This window comes from Rattus norvegicus, chromosome 16, assembly GCF_036323735.1.
Source record: "Rattus norvegicus strain BN/NHsdMcwi chromosome 16, GRCr8, whole genome shotgun sequence".
In the NCBI taxonomy this organism is placed as follows: domain Eukaryota; kingdom Metazoa; phylum Chordata; class Mammalia; order Rodentia; family Muridae; genus Rattus; species Rattus norvegicus.
The window spans coordinates 51,395,014-51,416,455 of record NC_086034.1 but is presented as its reverse complement, the minus strand read 5'-3'; the positions used below and the strand labels follow the sequence as shown (position 1 = coordinate 51,416,455).

Here is a 21,442-nt window from a genome sequence, read left to right as displayed (position 1 = left end):
GCAGAGGGAGGACCAGGTCGAATCACTCTTGAATTCATAGACTTTAATGGAACACCATGAACTCTGCCTTGTAGCGTCTGGATTTAAACCAGCATTTAATAATGAGAAAGCTGAGGAACAAAACTCATTTCAGTCTCATCAATCTCTGATTTATAGAAACATTTTCCTTCATTCCTTTTGAAAACAGTGTTCCGTAATTTCCCCTTTTTTGAACCTGTACTACAAAGGTCATGTGTTGTAAACTTAGTCCTTGTAGTAACAATATTGGGAAGTAGAGTCTAGTGGGAGGTGCTTACTCCTAAAGACAAGTAGCAACAGTAGATAGTTTGTTACTGGAGTAAGTTTGTTATAAAGGCAGGTTTTAAGTCTTTTTGCCGTCTCTTGCTCTCTTGGACTTTTCAGCTTCCAGAATTATAAGATAAATAAGAAGGGCCTAGTCAAGCCAGATGGTGCACACCTTTAATCCTGGCACTCAGGAGGCAGACAGATCTATTGAGTTCAAGGCCAGCCTGGTCTATAGATGGAGTTCCAGGACATCTAAGGTTATACAGGGAAACCCTGTTCGGAAAACAAAATCAAAACAAACAAAATAATAATAGAAGGAGAAGGAGAAGGAGGAGAAGGAGGAGGAGGAGGAAGAGGAGGAGGAGGAGGAAGAGGAAGAGGAGGAAGAGGAGGAAGAGGAGGAGGAGGAAGAGGAGGAGGAGGAGGAGGAAGAGGAGAAAGAAAAGAAGGAGAAGAAAAGGAAAAGAAGAATGACCCAGTCTGGAAAAAAAATTAGCCAGTCTGATATCTATGAAATAAAGGCTAGCCTGGTTTACATCAGAGAGCTGCAGACAAGTCAGGACTACAAAGAGACCCAGTCTCAAACACCAGAACAAAACAAAACAAACAAATTGCTCTGCCTATGGTGTGCTGTCACAGCAGCATAAATGGATGCAGACAGAGATAAGAACCATTACTGTGCACTGTGCAGATACCCAAGCTGAATCTCTCTCTCTCTCTCTCTCTCTCTCTCTCTCTCTCTCTCTCTCTCTCTCTCTCTCTCTCTCCTTCTCTCTCCCTCTCTCCCTCCCTCTCCTCTTCTTTCCCTCCCCTTTTCTCCCTTCTCTCTCCTCCCTCTCTCCTTTCCTGCTTCCCTCTCCCCTCTAAGTCCCTGCTTCCCTAAAATAAAATCAATCGCATCAGACCAGTCTCTGTTTAAGTTTTACTCAATGACTTTCTATGGAGTTGAAGATTTTGTGACAGGGAGAGCTCTTTGGAGTTCAATTGGTAGGTAATTGAGTGACTTGGGAAGCCCACACCTATGCTCTGTTGTAAGACCCCGAAGTGGCCTTACCTCAGGAGCACAACCTAGAGGTTTAACGATCCACGTACGTGGGGTTGCTCATCCACATAGAGAGAGGCAGCCCCGAACCCAAAAAACACACAACGTTTATTCATTACAGAGGGCAGACTTCAGCAACAGGATTAGCTGGCCCATTCTCATTGGTGGTGCACAGGACAAAGGATCTGGTCAGGTAATGGCTGGCCTACTCAAGGGGCTGTTCTTAGCTCAGTCACTTTCCTCATCCAGCCCCACACCTGGCCTTGGAGAATCACTGTGAAAGGGCTAAGTTGGTAAGTCCCTCAGAAAGGGGGAGGAACTGGGCGGGGTCATTATGAAATCTTTTTTTTTTTTTTTTCATTATGAAATCTTAATTTTTTTTTTTTTTTGGTTCTTTTTTTTTGGGAGCTGGGGACCGAACCCAGGGCCTTGCGCTTCTTAGGCAAGCACTCTACCACTGAGCTAAATCCCCAACCCATCATTATGAAATCTTGTAGTTGTTCTCAGGACTTACAACAGGAAGGGGTAGGGGGGTCTTTCCGAGAACAATTATCTTTGTTTTGTCCTAACGTATGGTCAGAATAGTCTGGTCATTCTGACTACTAAAATTTTGTCATATCATTAGGCAACCTGACGTCAGATGTATTCCTCAAAACCTTGTTTTTTACAACTTTGTTTCTCATATCTATGAAACTATGAAACTTTATTTCTTCAGCTCATGAGTATACCTTATTCTTTCTCTAAGCACGTTTCTTTCTATTAACTCCTGCTTCGTATATATTAAAAATTCCACCTAAGAAAAAGCCCCAACCCTGCTTCGCTGGGCCTGGGCCTGGATTTCCTCAGATTGCTCACCCCACAGGTGCTGCTGTTTTATTTTTATTTTATTTTTGAGGCGGAACAGGAAGACAGGGAAGATTGTGAGGATGTGAAAAAGAAAAGAAACTTCCCCATCCCCTACACCCTGGACTTGAAGCCCATGGCGAAAAGCAAATATTCCAGTACAGGAAACACCATTATCTGGAAGTTCAGACATACAGATAATACTCTTTTTGAATAATAGATATTTTGAGGCAAAATAGCAATGAACGAGGCTTAAGAATGTAACAGGGCCTTAGTAGGCCCTGAGGCCTTAGCACAACTGACTCCATGATAGAAGTACAACCATCCATGCTGTAAAACTCAGCACAGAGCACTGCCTGCCAAACTAAAACCAAGGCCTAATCCTTCAAAGCCCATAGTTCTTGCAACATCTCAACCTTGATCAACCTAAGCTTGATTTTGGCTTCTGTAGTTCTACTTCTGGCCAACTGTTCTTGTTAACTGAAGTGTGCCAACCTAGAATATGGTTTTTGTGTTTGAAAGTTCATCCTAGAAAAGGCTGACGACTGCACTGAAGCCCTGAGCACCGAGTTAGTCGCCTGCTGACTAATAAAAACTTTCTATTGGCTTAAACCCATGCCCAAGCAGTCTTCCCTGGTGAATATCCCACAAGACCTGAATGTGGCCTACTTCCCAGACATTTTCTGGGACTCTCGTAAACAAGACATTAGCTTTGTTTATGGTGAAGATATCCTAACAGCCCACTTTCCCTGCGCACTAGCCTTGTAAATCCTGGAAATTTAGTAAAGTCTTACAGGATGTGTCATGAGTTCCATGGGGAAATTAGGGTCCTTTCTCAAAGTTCTCAGTTTTATAAACAAATTTAAAAATATGTAAGGAACCCAGAAGGAAGCTCGTGTGCGATTCTATTAGAGAAACAACAGGGCAGGTAAGCTGCAGGTCTGGGTAGCCACCCAGAGGAGGAAGATGGGTAATAGAAGACAGAAAGGTATACAGTCAGCTTTTAAGTAGCCACAGAGCAGAGAAGCAGCCACATGGAAAGGGGTGTGGAAGCTTTAAAGACAGCATAGAAACTGAGAGTGCCCAGGTTTGCATCGGTTTCGAAAGAGATAGCAGAGGAGGAGAAGGGGTAACTCAGGAAGGCAAGCGGACCTCAGCAATGCTTGGTCCCAGCTCATGACTGCACCAGAACAGGCTTCCTGGCAAGGAAAAGCACATTACCCATTAAAGGACCAATTATTCCTTCCCTATCTTTAGCTTAATGTAAAGTATATCAACCTGGCTAGAGAGACGTCTCAGCTGTAAAGAGTAACTTGTTGCTCTTGCAGAGGACCTGGGCGGATTCTATGAACCATGTGGGAGTTCACAACTACCCCTAACTCCAGTTCCAGGGCTCTAATGCCCTCTCCTGACCTCTGTGGGCACCCAGCATGAACACAATACACATACATATATGCAGATAAAACATTCACACATAAAATTAATAAATACAAGGTTTTTTAAAAGGTAACTACGGAGCTGGAGAGATGGCTCAGCGGTTAAGAGCACCCGACTACTCTTCCAGAGGTCCTGAGTTCAATTCCCAGCAACCACATGGTGGCTCACAACCATCTGTAAAGAAATCCAATGCCCTCTTCTGGTGTATCTGAAGACAGCTACAGTGTACTTATAATAAATGAATAAATCTAAAAATAAATAAATAAATAAATAAATAAATAAATAAATAAATAAATGGTGACTATGCCTTTCTGAGGAACAGTCTCTTTGGCCAGGTGATTGGCAGATCTGAAAAGATTAACTCTTGTTTTGGGTGGCTTGGGTTAATGTTGGGGTTCCACTCAAGGCCACAAGAATATTCCATTCATTTAATCAGAAACAACACCTTTTCCTTGATTTCCCTCTATAAAGTAACTTTTATTCTCCTGTAGTAATCATCACACTGGAGATGTACTGCCTCTATCTGCTAACCTAGGCCTAGGCCTGGACGCGTCTAGCCTCTCCATACAATCTTATCCAGGCCTAGAATGTTTTCAGCCTCTGAGACTTGCTGCTGAATAAGCTTGCCCTTTCTAGTCCTTTCTGAGCTCTAACCAGCTAGATCTGTTCTGGATTCAATGTAGCTGGAAAGAACGTAGCCGTTCTGCCTCAGACTCCTCTCTTGGCCTCTCCCGAGTTGCTCTGCTTGGCCTCATGCTAACTTTGGCAATCTGTCCTAATCTTCTGGCCCCTTCCCATTCTTGTTGTTTTCACTTTTATTTAGCGTGTTCTCTCTTCATCCTGTCTCTGTAAAACTCCCCCAGTAAACTCCTCCTCTCTACTACACTGTCTCCACAAACTCTGTTTTCCTGTACTGTACTCTCTTCTCTTGTCCTGTCTCTCCCCTAAGTAGCCTCTCTTTCCTCTCTCATGAGAGTTGGCTATTCCTATTCTGTCAAATCTCTGATGTCATTTTTTTTTCTGCCACTCAATTAGACATCATGTTCAAACATGGGTGCTTCCCTCTACAAACTAACTTTACCTTCATTGTTTGGGATTAAAGGGAAATACTAAGGGAATATCCGTATTCCAGCCAGGGAGTTTAAAGGTGTGTGCTCAGGCTGAGCCATACCCTAACTAGAAACAGGTTCAAATAACTTGTAGCATCCCTCAAGAGAGCACTAGTGGGGGGTTGGGGATTTAGCTCAGTGGTAGAGCGCTTGCCTAGCAAGCACGAGGCCCTGGGTTCGGTCCCCAGCTCCGAAAAAAAAAAAAGAGAGCACTAGTGGAAGTTACTATAACATCACCCCCTTTCAACTCTAACCGTCAGAGGTGGTCTCAAACTGGGGAGTAGAACCCATTTCCACCGTGGAAATCCAGAGATCTGGTTCAAAGGAGCACCACACTGCGGTTTCACCCCTACACCACGTGCTATCTCAGGCAAGGGTGCTCTCTAAAGATAAGGCGTCTGAGGATAAAGATAGGCCAGCGTGCCCCTCTAACAGCGGTGGAGAGAGATCCAAGAATGTAATGTGTGTGTGGAACTGCGGATTCCCTAGTCCCTGCCCTAAACTGCCTGTCCTATCTCCCCTTCTCATCAGATATTTCCAGGTCCCTCTCAAGAACCAGCCTGTGACGTCACTGAGGCTCCTTAGCAACCCTTTGAAGAGAAAGACTACAAAATGAACAAAAAATCAAGATGAAGACAATGGTTTCAGAATCTCACATGTGACTGCCGCAAAGCTCCCAAACCTGCATTCGTACTCCCTGGGGGTCGCGCTTTCTTCTCAGGTACCTCCCTCTTTCTCTTGATGCTTGCGCTTGAAACCTATGTCCTAAAATCTCTTTTCATAAGCCCCACTCTGCTTTATACTGGACCATCTTGAAATTCTTCTCTGCATGGAACCGAAGGGGCTAGTTTTTACTGGAGTCAACAGCCCTAAAAGTAAGGGAATGCCTTAGGCTGCTACAATGGACCCCACCAGGACCCATGTCTCCATCCGTACCACCGCGACAAGTTTACTTTATTCCTACCACCTGGCCTTGTGCTCTACCACTGAGATATCTATCCCTAATCCTGCAGGGGTGCCTTTATTAACCCGGAAAAATGGCACACGACTCACACAGCTTGGTCATGGTTCATCAGGTTCCAACACAGACCAGCTAGCTGTCTCTAGAACTGTGCTATAACAAATGCGTTGGTCCAGAGCTATTACAAAAAGGCGTTGGTGGTGTACACTTTTAATCCCATAATTACAGTACTGGGAGGCAGAGGCAGGTGGATGTCTCAGTTCCAAGCCAGTCTGGTCTATCTACAGAATGAGTTTCAGGACAGTCAGTCCTGAAACCCTGTGTCAGAAAAACAAAAGCACATGGAATTTAGGAGTGGTTTTGTGATTCTTTACAGACCTGTAGTCCTAAGTTTATGTGAGTGAAAAAGCTGAAGCCCAGTACCGGAAACACTAAGTAATGAGAGAGACCCAGACTATCAGTGCAACCCAGCGGCTCCTGGAAAGCACAAACTACAAAACCTTAACCGGAGTTGATGAGCGTCTAGGTGTGTAGATGCACAGGTGTAAGTGTACTAGAAAGACATTTTGGATGTGAAGTGTCTCACACGCTCATACGTTTGCACGCTAGCTTTCCAGCTTGTGGCACTGTTTAGGAAAGTTGTGTGGCTTCTGAGAAGGCGGCCTGGCTCCAGCAGAAAAGATTCCTTTGATGGGCCTGGCCTGGAAGTTGTTATCCAATGACTGAAAAGTTTGCTAATCCACTCTGTTCCTGGTCCGAGCTCTCAGTCCACATAGAGTAAGCGATGAGGTAAGCTTCTGCCATTGCAATGGGCCACCATGCCTTCTCCACCAGGATGTGGGCCAAAAATAATAAATGAAATAAAAATAAAAAATAAAGATAAATCTATTCTCTGTTAAGTTGCTTCTGTCTGGCATTGTCACATTAGTGAGAGGTGTGGGGAGAAAATTGATATAGGAGGGAACTCCTTGCACCCTATACCCAACACCCAACACCCATACATCACTTCTATTGGCTATCAAAAGAGTCAGAACTGGGGCCAATCTGGGGCCACTGGGAAAATTCCTACCACAAACCTCTGAGCACAAGGACCCCTTCCAGGAAGAAAAAAAGCTGGTTTAGTCCCTGGAACAGCTACAAGCCAAACTGTCACACAAAGCTACCTGTGGCTTCCAATCAACCCCACCTTGGGAAAGTGTTGAACGCTACACTGAGTCTGATCTGAAAGTTGTTTCGATCCACCAAATGCACATAGTACCCTGCCTAGTTACCATTGTGCAAATTCTGCCCCAATTGTTTGAATTCTGTCCCAATTGTTTGCAAGGTATATAACTCTGTTAGAGTCTGCTCAGGGTCATACCCCCTTGAAGTGGGAGGACCCCTGACATGTCGGAATTAAACTCCTCTTGTTTTGGCATCAATCCCTGCCTCCAGGAGTCTCGTTGATGAGGTCCTGGAAGAGGTTCAATTCAGACCTCACAGTATCTGAACTCCACCCTTTATCGTCAGCTAGGAAATATGAGGAAAATCTTTCTTTCTCTGGGTTTGAGCAATGTTCTATCAGATGATTGAGCCTGGTAAGAACACTCGAGTTAAAGCTGTTTGATCAGACTTGTGATAAATGTCAGATCTGAGGTCAGTTTTTTAAGTCTGAGCAGATCTGACAATTAGTGTCAGAATGGAGTTGTTCCGTAGGGCACTCAGTGTCCAGAGAATAGGACCAGGGAAAATCAGTGGTTGGCATTGGAAAACGCCCCAGAGAACCTCTTCTTTGTTTTGAGATCACTGATTCTCTCCCAGTGACAATGGCTGACCTTGTAAAAGTGGATGCTACACTTCAAAAAAGTAGGGAGAGAAGTAAAAAGGGAAGCATTTGGATACAGAATTTTAAGGAACTGCTCCTCTCGGGGCAAGTAAAGGGCAAAATAAACAAAAAGGGAGCAAAAGAGTCAGCATTTCCCCATCACCGTGAGGGAGAATCCCAAGAATAATGCATGCCTGGTGTCCAATACCCTCACAACTTCAAGAGGGGAGCAAGGTAACAGAAATGACTTACTGGTCTTTGGGGATATTTAATGACTTTCGGGTCCTGTAGGGGACCAGAACCAGGATCTATGTCACAGACTTAAGGGTGAACCAGCTGAAGAGGTAAAGATGCTTATGGCACTAACCTTAGGTCATCTTGGCTCCTGTGCCTGTTTTAGCAGCTTAGGAAAGAAGAAAGGAATAGGGAGAGAGGGAGGGAGGGAGGGAAGAGGGAGAAAAAGGAGGAAGGAGGAAGGAAGAAAAGGAAGGAGGGGGAGGAGGGAAGGAGGAAGTGAGGCAGAGAGGGAAAAGGAGGGAAGATGGAAGGAAAGGAGGAGGGAGGGAAGGAAGGAGAATGGACAGGCAAGAGAGAAGGAGGGAAGGCAGGGACAGAGGGATGGAAGGCAGGAATGAAGGAAGGAGGACCTTTGAGGAACTGTTCCTCCGGTTCCTGGGATTCGGATACTCTGATTCCTGCACTACCTCTTTAATTTAGAGGGAAAGGAGCCACTGTCACATGAACAGATGAAACAAAACCTACTTTTTCTTTTTTTCTTTTTTTTTTTTTTTTTTTTGGTTCTTTTTTTCGGAGCTGGGGACCGAACCCAGGGCCTTGCACTTCCTAGGCAAGCGCTCTACCACTGAGCTAAATCCCCAGCCCCAAAGCCTACTTTTTTTTTTTTTTTTTTTTTCCGGAGCTGGGGACCGAACCCAGGGCCTTGTGTTTGCTAGGCGAGCGCTCTACCACTGAGCTAAATCCCCAACCCAAAACCTACTTTTTCATTCACGGTGTTTTCTTTTCATTATTACACTAGCATCAGTAAACATCACTCCGGTCCTATTGTTTACAGCTTGGTGCCAGTCATTCTCTCTTCAACGAATGTGAGTGTGACATCCATTGTGCATGGTGCAGGCTGCTGGCTTCCGAGCACGCAGAGCGCTACCTCAGCGATCTCATCTTACATATCTGCATGGCTCTCTTTACAACTCCTCCCGTAGATACCCCCAGTCCTTGGATAATAGATGGAGTTACTAATAAAAGATTAATGAAACCTCCTGTGCATTTAAATTAAGACTAAGACCCTGCCCATGTCTTGTCTCCTTGTCTGTAAAATTGATCTCTGCCTGTGGGGTGCATTTCAGATGACCTGCATATCTGTGTTTACATTATGATATAGGACAGTAGCAAAATTGCAGTTATGAGGTAGCAGCAAAAATAGCCTATGGTGGGGATTATGACCACACGAGGGACTGTGTTAAGGGACTGCAGCATTAGGAAGGCTGAAGAGGCAAAGAACACAGATTTGGGGTTATGAGTTGGATATGAGGTATCTCCCCGAAAGGCCCAGCCCTTAACCTTATTCCTATTTGAAATAGGACATTTCCAGGCCACGGAGATGACTCTGCCCTTAAGAATATAACTGGCCTACAATAAGAAAAAGCAAAAAACAAAAACAAAAACAAACAAACAAAAAAAAAAAAAAACCCCAAAGAGTAAAAGAAAGAAAGAAGCAGTCAATCCACACCATCAATCCACCCTTCCACGTCTCCTTCATGTCAATCATTCTCCCACTTTGCCACTTTGTATCTCTGTTCTTTTGAGTGTCCCCTGAAGACTTGCAGACATGCACCACTGGCCATGCGTATTTTCGAGGAGACTTTCAGGAATGCGTCTGAACTAACATTCCAGGTGTTGCGAAGCATCTGAAAAGCCCATCGCCACCGAACCACACAAATAAACATAAACCAAAATGACGCCTCAGCTGCTCCAATTAGCTTTGCTTCATTAGGCCTGCACGTCCCGTGTTCCTGTTACACAATTATTTGTAATTGATATTCATAACTGTTTCTTAATTTGTAGTAATTTTATCACTCAGAGGCTAATCGTTAATTATTTTTTTCCCTGTGATTATCATGGAAGAGAAACAAGGCTTTTGAAAACTGCAAAAGTAAATTGGAAGGGAATTTCAGTCATGCTCCCTCCGCCCCGATATCCCAGATGGTGCTAACGGTTTGTGTTGGTAGTTAGGCGGAATGACAGATGTCGGAGAGCAAATATTTTCAGCATATTAATAAGAGCGAACGCACTCTGTCCTCTCCTGTGTCAGCAGCTCTAGGGCTGATGAATGCTGATGAGAATCTTCTCCACCGTAGCAGGAAAAGGGCTCATGGATGTGTTCTTTGGTTGCTTGTTGTCTTGGTCACTAGTTCAATAAATGGAAAAAGAAAAATCTTAGGTTCTGCCTCTGTCTCTTTAGAAATTCACTGTGAGACTTCAGCTGTTCTCCATTTGGAATAAGCCACAGGTGGTGTTGTCAAGATAAATGACCAAAACACAAGACCTGACCAAGCACCACACCAATAAACAGATAATGTGTGTGCCCACCCCTACAGGCAACTAAGGAGTTCTAATAGTCTCCCTCAGGGAGGGAGCCCCTCGCTAGTTATTCAAGACCAAGTTGCCAGCCCTGAAATCACCGACTTCCAAAAAAACACTAAAAGACTCAGAAGGGTGTGTGTGTGTGTGTGTGTGTGTGTGTGTGTGTGTGTGTGTGTGTGTGGTGTGTAACAAGAGCAGTTAAACACAAGGACAAGTAGGTGAGGAATCTGAGAGGAAGTGGTAGGGGCTTGTGGGAGAAGTTGGAACAAGGACTAAGAAGAGGGAAATAGTGTCATTAAGATTTTAAAGAAAAATTTTAGATATCTTTTATATGTCTGAGTGTTTTGTTTGTGTGTCTGTCTGTATGTCTGTGTACCACATACTGAAAGACCCCAGCTTAGCAGCAGTAACGCCATTTTGCAAGGCTGTACTTAAGATGACTGGTTCAGGGAAAGGTTAGAACACTGAGTACACAGCGGCTGCCAAACAAGATGTGTTTGGTTGAAGGCCTGGCAACAGGAGGACTGCCGTTGAGCACCTGACAATGAGAAAAGCCCCGGGAGAGGTCCCACACCCTGGTGGGGGGCCGAGTCAGCCGCTATGTTCCAAGAAGGTAGCTAAGAAACTTGCCCCCGGGCTGAACCCTTGGGGGGCCGAGTCAGTCCTTATGTTTCAGGAAGGTAGCTAGGAAACTTGCCCCCGGGCTAAACCCTTGCCATATTAGAATCCACCAATTATATCCCTGTAACCATGCATCTGCTTCTGTATGCTTGCTTCTGCTCCCCAAAATCCTATAAAAGCCCATCCTTGGTTCCGTGGGGCGCGCCAGTCCCCCGAGTGACTGAAGCGCCCGCAGGTGCCTGTGCCTGTGTATCCCGACAATAAACCAAATCCTCTTGCTGATTGCATCCTGTGGTGTCTCGGTCTGGTCTTTGGAGTTGGAGGGTCTCCATCCCGAGGGAAAGTTCTCCCTGAGAGCTTTTCAATACATGCCTGGTGCCCACAGACATCAGAAGAGGGCATCAAATCCCTTGGAACTGGAGTTACAGATGGTTGTGAGTCTCCATGTGGGTACTGGGACTTGACCCTGGGTTCTTTGTAAGTGTATTAACGGCTGAGCCAACTCCCCAGCCCTACATTCTGACATTAAAAACAACACAAAACAAAGTGAAAACTAGAAGAGGGAGGCAGCCGCTGTCCTGGGTATTGCTGAATGTGCATTTTGCTATCATCTCGTTTGACTAACTCATCGATTTTTTTTAAAACTTCTATCAATAACCTTTAATCTTCAAAATTTTGTACCTCTGGCAAAACAACAAAAAAGTATCAAGTTTGTTGTAAAAAGAGACAGACAGACAGAAAGAAAAATAGCAAAGAAATTCTAAATATTCTTCACTAAAATCAATGAGAAAAAGGGCAAAAAAAAGATAAGAAAAAAGAAATAAAAAAGAAAAGAAAATGGTCAGAACCATTTTTTTCCTCTCTCTCTAGAACTCTGAAAATTAGCTAAAGGTTTATAGCAAACCCAGGAGTATTTATTCAAGAAACGTGATTGAAACCTGAAACGAAAGCTACCCTCAGCTGTGTTAGCCTTGAAACACACACACACACACACACACACACACACACACACACACACACACACACACACACACACACACACACACACACACACACACACACACAGCGCCTTAGTACCACAATAAAAGCCAGCAGCCAGGAGGCCTCAGTCGGGGCTCCTCTGGGTTAGAGTTCTTCAAGACCTATTTGGTTGATCCCTGGGGACCCTACTCGGAAAGTCTGTCTTTATTCTGATTCTGAGTATCTTGGGGATGTTTGTGGAGGACATTTAAAAGTGATCGCTAGGCCTGCTAGATGGCTCTGTGGCTAGAAGTTCGTTCCACAAGCACAGTGACCCAGGAGCTGATGCAGAGACCCTGGCCGAGGTGGGGGGTGGGGGGCTGGGGATTGGGGGTGGGGTGGAGTGGGGGGAAGCTGCTTACTGGCTTCCCAGTGACTTGCTCAACCTGCTTTTTTATAGAACACAGGACAACCACCCCAGGGACAAAACCACCCACAATGGGCTTCGCCCTCCTCCATCAATCAATAAAATTCCCTACAGCTGGATCTTTTTTTTTTTTTTTTTTTTTTTCCGGAGCTGGGGACCGAACCCAGGGCCTTGCGCTTCCTAGGTAAGCGCTCTACCACTGAGCTAAATCCCCAGCCCCCCTACAGCTGGATCTTATAGAGACATTTTTCTCAATTGAAGTTCCCTCCTGTCTTAGGGTTTTACTATTGTGAACAGACACCATGACCAAGGCAACTCTTATAAGGACAACATTTAGTTGGGGCTGGCTTGCAAGTTCAGAGGTTCGGTCCAGTATCATCAAGGTGGGAACATGGTGGCATCCAGGCCATGGAGGAGCTGAGAGTTCTACATCTTCATCTGAAGGCTGCTAACAGAACACTGGCTTCCAGGCAGCTAGGATGAGGGTCTTAAAGCCCACACCCACAGTGACACACCTACTCCAACAAGGCCACATCTTCTAATAGAGCCACTCCCTGGACCCAGCATACACTAACCATCACACCTCCTTTCACATAACCCCCTGGCTTGTGTCAAGTCAACATAAGACTAGCCAACATAGAAAGTATCTCATAAAGCCCAGGTACTAAACTGACTTTAAGGTGGTGAGGTTGCGACTAGAGAAATAGTTCAGCAGTTCAGAGACTGGCTGCTCTTCTAGAGGACCTGGGTTCAATTCCCAGTCCCCACATTGCAGCTCACAACCATTCATAACTCCAGTCCCAGAGCATCTGAAGTCCTTTTCTGGCCTCCAAGAGCACCTGATATTCACATGGCGCATAGACTTACATGCAGACAAAACTCTCATACACATAAAATAATAATAATAAAATAAAATTTAAAAACAACAACAATGACTAAGATGTATGGTCTATAGGTTTCAGGACTACACAGAGAAACTGTCTCGAAAACTTGAGGGAAAAAAAATAAGAATCAAATAGAAGTCCTGAGCTGACAGTTAAAAGTAATGTCTTAAAGGAAAGCCCAGAACTCAATCTTTTACATTTTCTGATAAGATCACTGGATTAGAATCAACTGTGGACGTCTTGCTATACACAACCCTGTGTTTTATCCATTTGATTTTAAAGTCTGCACAAACTCGCAAAAATCCAGTTTTCTCCTAAGAGTACTTACTTTGAGACATTTGAGAGTTTTGGGACACCATTAGTGAAACGAAATTCTAAATGTTTAAGAATAAAGCTGCAGGCTGGAGAGATGGCTCAATGATTAAGAGAACTGACTGCTCTTCCAAAAGTCCTGAGTTCAAATCCCAGCAACCACATGGCAGCTTACAGCCGTCTGTAATGAGATCTGATTCCCTCTTCTGGTGTGGACAGGTAGAGTGTACACATATACAAAATAAGTAAAAAAATTAAAAAAATAAAGCTGCAGGTGTTGGGGAAGGAGGGAGAAGCATGCTTTTAATCCCAGCACCCAGAGCAGGCAGATCTCTGTGAGTTCAAGTTCAGCCTATTCTACAGAGAGGTTTTCAGGACAGCCAAGAACACAGAGAAACTCCACTTTGAAAACCACAAAATAAGAATAAAAATAAAGAATAATTAAGATGTTCAATGCTTTAGAATTTTTCAATCCAAGCAAACACAGTTCTTAGATTTCTTAGTTAGATTTCTTCATAGTTTTCTTCATTGTGACTTAAGAACCTCAATTCTTCCTGAAGGGAAAGAAAATGGTTCTATGTATGATTTGCAAATTCTTCTTAAATACCTTAAGACTTTGTTGTGCTTAAATATATTTTTTAAAAATAAGATTTTCTCAGTTGAAGTTTACAACTTTATGAAAATACACTTTTTGATAAATACTGTATCCTATAGCTATCCATACATAGCAACAAGTAAGATACATTTTTTTACCGCAGCCTTTGATTCCATTGTGTTCCTTTGTAATAGACTCCTGTATTAGGCAGGGCTTTCTGGAGGCACGGAACCAATAGAATGTACATGTATTGTGGTGGGGAATTTATTGGATTGACTTACAGAATAGAGCCAGCTAGTCCAACAACGGCCATCTGCATACTAGAGAAGCCAAGCCAAGAAGCTGGATGCTTCAGCAGTGCCAATCCAGCACTGCAGCCCTGTGAGTTCCCGGAGAGTCGCTGGTGCTCAGTCTGTACTGGAAAGCTGAGGACACTGTAGACAGGGGTCCTCTGTGACACGGATGCGCAAACCTGCTCAGGAAGAAGCTATGAAGCAGGTGGCAGGTGCTGCCGGCTTCTCAAACCCCTTTCTGTACAGAGCGCCAGTAGGAACATACCTCTTCTTTGGGGGATCTTCAGTAAATCCTTTCTGTAAACATCAGCGCGGTCATGCTCCAATGTGTGTCTCGGAGGTGATTCTAAATCCCTTCTTGTTGACAATCAAGACTAACAGTCACAACCCCCACCCAAGTGCCTCAGTCATCCGCAAACCTACTCTGATTCCTGCCTCTATGGTTTTGTTTTTTCCAGGATCAGACAGAACTCACACCGCATGGCGCAGTGTGTCTGGTTTCTTCCCCTTGGCCTTTGAGGCACATGTTGCTGCGTGTGTCCGAGGTTTATCCCCTCAGATCCTAAGCATCTCAGAATTGGAATGCTGTCATGCACCTCACATATTTTAATCTCGTTTCAAGTGTTTATTGCCCACATATTAAAGTTACATCGTTTTTCTGTATTGATCTAATTTTCAGTAACCTTTCTAAATTCATTTATAGTCTAAGACAAATTTTGTAGGTTTAAAAAGTTTTATTTATTGTTATTTATTTGGTATGTGCATGTGTATGCGTGTGCATGTACGTGTGCATGCATGTGTGTGTGTATGTGTGTGTGTGTGTGTGTGTGTGTGTGTGTATTCACTTGTGTCACAGTGTGCATGTGACACCTTTGAGGACTTTTGGTTCTCTCTTTCTACCACGTAAGTCTGGGGATTAGTCAATGTTGGCAGCCTTGCAGATAAGTACCTTAACTGCTGATCCATTGACCTAATTTTTTTATTGAAACATTTTTATTGGATTTGTTTTTATTTACATTTCAAATGTCATTCCCTTTCCCAGTTTCCCGTCCATAAGCTACTTATCCCATCTGCCATTCCCTTCTTCTACGAGGGTGTTCTCCCTCCCATCCACCCCCCTTTCCTGCCCCCTGACATTCCTCTACACTGGGTGGGGGGTCCAGCCTTGCCAGGACCAAGGGCTTCTCCTCCCATTGGTGCCCAACAAGGCCATCCTCTGCTACATATGCAGCTGGAGGCATGGGTCTGTCCATGTGTACTCTTTGGGTAGTGGTTTAGTCTCTGGGAGCTCTGGTTGGTTGGTATTGTTGTTCTTACGGGGCTGCAAGCCCATTAAGATCCTTGAATCCCTTCTCTAATTCCTCCAATGGGGACCCCATTCTCAGTCCAATGGTTTGCTGCTAGCATTCACCTCTGTATTTGTCATGCTCTGGCTGAGCCTCTCAGGAGACAGCTATATCAGGCTCTTGTCATCCTGTCAGCATTCTTGGCTTCATCAATATTGTCTAGGCTTAGCATATATATATGCTGGATCCTCAGGTGGGGCAAGCTCTGAATGGCCATTCCTTCAGTCTCTGCTCCAAATTTTGTCTCCATATCTCCTCTTATGAATATCTGTGTTCCCCCTTCTAAGAAGGACTGAAGCATCCGCACTTCGGTTGTCCTTCTTGAGCTTCATGTGGTCTGTGGATTGTATCTTGGGTAATTTGAGCTCTGGGGCTAATATCCACTTATCTCTGAGTATACATCATGTGTGGTTTTTTGTGATTGGGTTACCTCACTCAGGATGATATTTTCCAGTTCCAACCATTTGCCTATGAATTTCATAAAGTCATTGTTTTGATAGCTGAGTAGTACTCCATTGTGTAGATGTACCACATTTTCTGTATCCATTCCTCTGTTGAAGGGCAACTGGGTTCTTTCCCAGTTTGCTGCTGTGAACATAGTGGAGCATGTGTCTTTGTTATATGTTGGATGTTTTGGGGTATATGCCCAAGAGAGGTATAGCTGGGTCTATTTCCAATTTTCTGAGGAACCTCCAGACTGATTTCTAGCATGGTTGTACCAGCTTGCAATCCCACCAACAGTGGAGGAGTGTTCCTCTTGCTCCACATCCTCACCAGCATCTGTTGTTACCTGAGGTTTTTATCTTAGCCATTCTGACTGGTGTGAGGTGAAATCTCAGGGTTGTTTTGATTTGCATTTCCTTGATGACTAAGGATGTTGAACATTTCTTTAGGTGCTTCTCAGCCATTTAATATTCCTCAGCTGAGAGTTCTTTCTTTAGCTCTGTACCCATTTTTTAATAGGGTTATTTGATTTTCAGGAATCTAACTTCTTGAGTTCTTTGAATATATTGGACCTCTATTGGGTATAGAATTGGTAAAGATCTTTTCGCCCTCTGTTGGTTGCTGTTTTGTCCTAATGACAGTGTCCTTTGCCTTACAGAAGCTTTGCAGTTTTGGGAGGTCCCATTTGTCAATTCTTGATCTTAGAGCATAAGCCACTGGTGTTTTGTTGAGGAATTTTTTTCCCAGTGCCCATGTGTTCCAGGCTCTTCCCCACTTTGTCTTCTATTAGTTTAAGTGTATCTGGTTTTATGTGGAAGTTCTTAATCCACTTGGACTTAAGCTTTGTACATGGCAATAAGAATGGATAGATCAGGGGTTGGGGATTTAGCTCAGTGGTAGAGTGCTTACCTAGCAAGCTGGGTTCAGTCCCCAGCTCCGGAAAAAAAAGAAAAAAGGAAAAAAAAGTAGATCGATCTGCATTCTTCTACATGCTGACCTCCAGTAGAACCAGCATCATTTGTTGAAAATGCTATCTTTTTTTCCCACGAGATGGTTTTAGCTCTTTTGTCAAAAATCAAGTGACCATAGGTGTGTGGGTTCATTTCTGGGTCTTTAATTCTATTCCATTGATCTACCCGCCTGTCTCTGAACTGATAATATGCAGGTTTGGTTTTTTTTTTTTATCACTACTGCTCTGTAACAGCTTAAGGTCAGGGATGGTGATTCCCCCAGAAGTTCTTTTATTGTTGAGGATAGTTTTTGCTATCCTGCGTTTTTTTGTTATTCCAGATGAATTTGCAAATTGCTCTAACTATGAATAATTGAATTGGAATTTTGATGGGGATTGGATTAAATCTGTAGATTATTTTTGGCAAAATGGCTATTTTCACTATATTAATCCTGCCAATCCATGAGCATGGGAGATCTTTCCATCTTCTGAGATCTTCAATTTCTTTCTTCAGAGATTGAAGTTCTTGTCATACAGATCTTTCACTTGCTTGGTTAGAGTCACACTGAGGTATTTTATTTGTAACTATTATGAAGGGTGTCATTTCCCTAATTTCTTTCTCAACCTGTTTATCCTTTGCGTAGAGGAAGGCTACTGATTTGTTTGAGTTAATTTTTTACCCAGCCACTTTGCCGAAGTTGTTTATCAGGCTTAGTCATTCTCTGGTGGAACTTTTGGGGTCACTTAAGTATACTATCACCTGCAAATAGTGATATTTCGAATTCTTCCTTTCCAATTTGTTTCCCTTTGACCTCCTTTTGTTGTCTGGTTGCTCTGGCTAAAACTTCGAGTACAATATTGAGTAAATAGGGAGAAAGTGGGCAGCTTTGGCTAGTCCCTGATGCTACTGATTTGCTATATATTGCTTTTACTATGTTTAGATATGGGTCTTAAATTCCTGATCTTTCCAAGACTTTTAACATGAAGGGGTGTTAAATTTTGTCAAAGGCTTCCTCAGCATCTAATGAGATGATCATGTGGGGTTTTTTTTCCTTTGAGTTTGTTTACATAGTGGATTACATTATAGGATTTCCATATATTGAACCATCCCTGCATTCCTGAGATAAAGACTACTTGATCATGATGGATGATCATTTTGATGTGTAATTGGATCTGGTTTGCCATAATTTCATTGAGTATTTTTGAATTGATATTCATAAGGGAATTGGTCTGAAGTTCTCTTTCTTTGTTGGGTCTTTGTGTGGTTTAGGTATAAGAGTAATTGTGGTTTCACAGAAGGTATTCGGTAGTGATCCATCTGTTTCAATTTTGTGGAATAGCTTGGACAATATTGGTATTAGGTCTCCTGTGAAGGTCTGATAGAATTCTGCACTAAACCCATCTGGTCCTGGGCTTTTTTTGGTTGGGAAACTTTTAATAACTACTTCTATATTTTTAGGAGCTATAGGACTGTTTATATGGTTTATCTGGTCCTGATTTAACTTTGATACCTGATATTTGTCTAAAAAATTGTCCGTTGTATCCAGATTTTCCAGTTTTGTTGAATATAAGCTTTTGTAGTAAGATCTGATGATTTTTTGAATTTCCTCAGATTCTGTTGTTATGTCTCCTATTTCATTTCTGATTTTATTAATTTGGATGCACTCTCTATCCCCTCAGGTTAGTCTGGCTAAGGGTTTATCTATCTTGTTGATTTTCTCAAAGAATCAGTTCCTGGTTTCATTGATTCTTTGTATAGTTCTTTTTGTTTCTACTTGGTTAATTTCAGCCCTGAGTTTGATTATTTCCTGCCTTCTACTCCTCTTGGTTGTATTTGCTTTTTTTTTTTGTTCTAGAGCTTTTAGGTGTGTTGTCAAGCTGTTAATGTATGCTTTCTCCAGTTTCTTTTTGCAGGCACTCAGAGCTATGAGTTTTCCTCTTAGCACTGCTTTCATTGTGTCCCATAAGTTTGGGTATGTTGTGCTTTCGTTGTTAAATTCTAAAAGTCTTTAATTTCTTTATTTCTTCCTTGACCAGGTTATCATTGAGTAGAGCATTGTTCAACTTCCATGTATATGTGGGCTTTTTTCATTTTTGTTGTTATTGAAAACTAGCATTAGTCCGTGGTGGTCTGATAGGATGCATGGGATTATTTCAATCTTTTTGTATCTGTTTAGCCGTTTTGTGACTGATTATGTGGTCAATTTTGGAGAAAATACCATGAGGTGCTGAGAAGAAGGTATATTCTCTTGTTTTAGGATGAAATATTCTATAAATATCTGTTAAATCCATTTGGTTCGTAACTTCTGTTGGTTTCTCTAAGTCTCTGTTTAGTTTCTGTTTCCACGATCTGTCCATTGATGCGAGTGGGATGTTGAAATTTCCCACTATTATTGTGTGAGGTACAATGTGTGCTTTGAGCTTTAGTAAGGTTTCTTTTATGAATGTAGGTGCCCTTGCATTTGGAGCCTAGATATTCAGGATTGAGAGTTCATCTTGGTGGATGAACTTCTTTGATGAATATGAAGTGTCCCTCCTTACCTTTTTTGATTACTTTTGGTTGAAAGTTGATTTTATTCAATATTAGAATGGCTACTCAAGCTTGTTTCTTAGGACCACTTCCTTGGAAAATTGTTTTCCAGCATTTTACTCTAAGGTAGTGTCTGTCTTTGTCACTGAGGTGTTTTTCCTGCATGCAGCAAAATCCTGGGTCCTTTTTACATAGCCAATCTGTTAGTCTATGTCTTTTTATTGGGAAATTGAGTCCATTGATGTTAAGAGTTACTACGGAATAGTGATTGTTGTTTTGGGTTATTTTTGTGGTTAGAGGTGGAATTATGTTTGTGTGTCTCTCTTCTTTTAGGTTTGTTGAAAGAAGATTACTTTCTTGTTTTTTCTAGAGTATAGTTTCCCTTGTATTGGAGTTTTCCATCTATTATCCATTGTGGTGCTGGATTTGTGGAAAGATATTGTGTGAATTTGGTTTTGTTATGGAATATCTTGATTTCTCCATCTATGTTAATTGAGAGTTTTGCTGGATACAGTAATTTGGGCTGGCATTTGTGTTTTCTTAGGGTCTGTATGACATCAGTCCAGGATCTTCTGGCTTTCATAGTCTCTGGTGAGAAGTCTGGTGTAATTCTGATAGGTCTGCCTTTATATGTTACTTGACCTTTTTCCCTTACTGCTTTTAATATTCTTTGTTTTGTGCATTTGTTGTTTTGACTATTATGTGATGGGAGGAATTTCTTTTCTGGTCCAATCTATTTGGAGTTCTGTAGGCTTCTTGTATGATTATGGGCATCTCTTTCTTTAGGTTAGGGAAGTTTTCTTCTATAATTTTGTTGCAGATATTTACTGGACCTTTAAGTTGGGAATCTTTACTTTCTTCTATACCTATTATCCTTAGGTTTGACCTTCTCATCGTGTCCTGAATTTTCTGGATGTTTTGGGTTAGATGCTTTTTGTGCTTTACATTTTCTTTGATTGTGTCAATGTTTTCTATGGTATCTTCTGCCCCTTAGAGTCTCTCTTCAATTTCTTGTATTCTGTTGGCTTGTGTTGGTGATGCTTGTGTCTATGTCTTCTGATCTCTTTCCTAGGTCTTCTATCTCCAGGATTGTCTCCTTTTGTTATTTCTTTATTGTTTCTATTTCTATTTTTAAATCTTGTATGGTTTTGTTCAATTCCTTCACCTGTTTGGTTGTGTTTTCCTGTAATTCTTTATGGGATTTTTGTGTTTCCTCTAGGCTTCTACTTGTTTTCCAGTATTGTCCTGTATTTCTTTAAGGGAGTTATTTATGTCCTTCTTAAAGTCCTCTATCATCATCATGAGATATGATTTTAAATCCAAATCTTGCTTTTCTGGTGTGTTTGGATATCCAGTATTTGCTTTGGTGGGAGAACTGGGCTCTGATGATGCCAAGTAGTCTTGGTTTCTGTTGCTTAGGTTCCCATTCTTGCCTCTCACCATAAGGTTGTCTCTGGCGTTAGCTTGTCTTTCTGTCTCTGACTGTGGCTTGTCCCTCCTGTAGGCCTGTGTGTCAGCACTCCTGTAGACTGTTTTCTTTCAGCTGGATCTGGGAACAGAGAGCTGCTCCTGGGTTTGTGTGTCCTGAAGCCTCCAGGCAAATGGCTTAGAGCAGAAGAGTTGGTCTTACCTCTGCTCTGAGGTACGTCAGTTATTCTGGTGACTAGCCTTCAACTGTGGGCACAGGCAGAAACCGGAACAGTCCTGCTCCTGATGGCTCCTAGCTTCCTGTGCACTAGTCAGGTTCCTTTTGGGCTAGGAATGTGAGCAGAAGGGAAGGTCTCCCCTGAGCTCTCACGAATGTCCACACTTCTGAGAGTCCAGCTTTTTCCCTCACAGAATTTGGGTACAGAGAGCTGTGGGACCGGTTCAGCTCCAGGCGCAGGCAGAAACCTGAAGGGTTCTGTCTGACTGTTCCTGGGTTTGTGTGTTCTAAGGCCTGCAGGCGGGTCCCTCAGAGCAGAAGAGTTGGTCTTACCTCTCCTCTCAGGTGTGTCAG

At 42.8% G+C, this 21,442-nt stretch overlaps 1 long non-coding RNA gene across 1 annotated transcript; it reads left to right on the top strand.

Annotated features, from left to right (window-relative positions):
- Positions 1 to 5,210: 5,210 nt before the first annotated feature.
- LOC134482503 (uncharacterized) lies at positions 5,211 to 6,576 on the top strand. Its single transcript, XR_010058703.1, has 2 exons — positions 5,211 to 5,437; positions 6,054 to 6,576. It is a non-coding gene; the product is annotated as an uncharacterized LOC134482503 (long non-coding RNA).
- Positions 6,577 to 21,442: the final 14,866 nt, after the last annotated feature.